The 2,242-nt window shown below is 42.7% G+C and overlaps 1 pseudogene; it reads right to left on the bottom strand.

Annotated features, from left to right (window-relative positions):
• Window positions 1-1,560: 1,560 nt before the first annotated feature.
• On the bottom strand, window positions 1,561-2,242 carry LOC136378756 (small ribosomal subunit protein eS12-like; annotated as a pseudogene).

Consider the following 2,242-nt stretch of genomic DNA (forward strand, 5'->3'; position numbering starts at 1 on the left):
AAGAAACGAAAAGAGCCTGACCTGTGGTTGCGCAGTGAATAAAGCATTGACCTGGAATGCTGAGGTTGCTGGTTTGAAACCCTGGGCTTGCCTGGTCAAGGTACATTTGGGAGTTGATGCTTCCTGCTCCTCCCCTCTTCTCTCTCTTTCTCCCTCTTTCTCTCCTCTCTAAAATGAATAAATATCTAAAAAAAATAAAGAAAAGAAAATGTAGTATTCTTAGTCACCTCATTTTGTGCACTGATATTAATTCATAACATATTGCAAATGTGTACGTAACTCCATCACTGTTAATGTTTGCTGATTGGGGTTAAGATCAAGTTCTTTACTCACCTTTAAACATATATTGGCACAGACATTTTGAATCCAGTTAGAATCTCACAAGAATAGTCTATCTGGTTGTCTACACTGTCATAATGAGAAGCTTCATCTGCCATTCTTCTTGTAGCAGCTGAGTCTCTTCAGCTTGAGCTTCCAGCTGCAAGTACTGCAGATGTTACTGAACCAAAGGGGGCCATTTACCTCTGTGCATCAAAGCCCAAAAAGATATAAACAGGAGTTTGTAGCCAAGAAAGTAAGGATTTACTAAGGAGATGGCAGCATGCCCAGAGTCACAGGTAGCTAGCTCAAGGACATGGCTTCCAGGGGATGGTTTATATAGGGAAAAAATCATTAATCATGTTGACTAAAGGAGTTAAGAGTGTGGTCTCTACTAATTGGTTAGAATAGGGGGTAATGGATCATTGTTTCTGGTCCTAATGTCAACCATGGAGTTGTTCAATCCAATTTTATAAGGATTTGTTTTGTGGAATTGTTCTGCTTTTCTGGGTCTAAAGCTAAAATGCAACTGAGGCCAAAATATTGTCTGTAGTTTGATTGAAGTCTGTTTCTATGATCACTAGAGCTAGGACCTTGTTCTTAAGACTACTGAATGCTGACCAGAATCTCCTTGTCCTGAGGGCTTAATAATTAAGCAAGGGAGAAGGAGGTGGATGAGTTAGGGTACTGGTTGGGGCCAGTTTCAGTCAAAGGAAAAAAAGTCAAAATAAAGAGCAAGTTAAAGAAAATAAGGATTCTGTGAAGTTTACACAGATAGTTACCTAAAAATGACAACTTAAAACAAAATTCAGAACTCTGGCTTACATAAAGCCCCCCTTGCTAAGATGTCTTGTTTGATGGCCACTTTAGAAGGGCATTCTTGGGTCCATGGACAGAGCATTGGTTGCTGTACTTTACTATGGCAGGAATCAAAGGAGGACAAAAATGCCCAGACAACTTGATGAAGGAAGTGGGATTTATTAAAGTCGAAAGAGCATGTGAGACTTGTAGCTCCAAAACGTAGCTCCCCAAAGTTGATTTTCTTACAGGTTATAAACCTTTACCGTAGCTAAGCAATGGGCATGTGATTTCTTTGTTTAAGGTTTCCCAGGACTCAAGGAGAGGGGAGGGAAAATTTCTGTGGGGTAAACAAGGGGGAAGGGATTTCCAGATCACTGGCCATAGTTACATACAGATCCTGCTCTTTTTTTTTTTTGAGAAACAAAACCCAAGTTTATTTGTTCATTTCTTGCATTTGAAGTACTCCTCAATGACATCGTTTGCCTGAGATTCTTTGCCATAGTCCTTAACTACCACACAACTGTAACCAACCACTTTCCGGTGTTTTCCCTCTGTCGATTTTACAGAGGCCTACCCATTCCCCTAGTTTCTTGTTGTCGTCAACCTTACTTAGGTTGATCTGGTGTTCAGCACAGAGGGCCTCCACCAACTTGACATACATAGGCTCGTCACAGTTGGATGCAAGTATACAAAGGTGGGCTTGGCGCTTATCTAAGGCTTTGGCAGCTTCACGAATTCCGTGGGCTAGGCCGTCGTGGATGAGGGCGGTCTTCAGCACCTCTTGTAAAGCAGTATAAACGACCCTTACACCTCCAGCAGCAATGCCTTCCTCGGCGTGGCGGTGGGTTTTGGGTGGAGCCGCAGCGGCAGGGCAGATCCTGCTCTTCTTGCTTTGTATTGTAACTATGCGTTATAGTTAATTTATTACTGGCTGACTTGGTTACACCTGCTGGCTCCTTTCTCTTGTATTTTTGTTTCTTCCTTCTCAGGGAAGAGGGAGCCTGCCCCTCCTTCCTCACTACTGCAGATCTACCTTCATTGTCTCTAACTGGCCAGTAATAGCAGAGGCGCAAATGTCCTGGTGAAGCCAGCTAAGAAGGTGGTGGCTGCTTTTATGGGTCAT

This window comes from Saccopteryx leptura, chromosome 7, assembly GCF_036850995.1.
Source record: "Saccopteryx leptura isolate mSacLep1 chromosome 7, mSacLep1_pri_phased_curated, whole genome shotgun sequence".
In the NCBI taxonomy this organism is placed as follows: domain Eukaryota; kingdom Metazoa; phylum Chordata; class Mammalia; order Chiroptera; family Emballonuridae; genus Saccopteryx; species Saccopteryx leptura.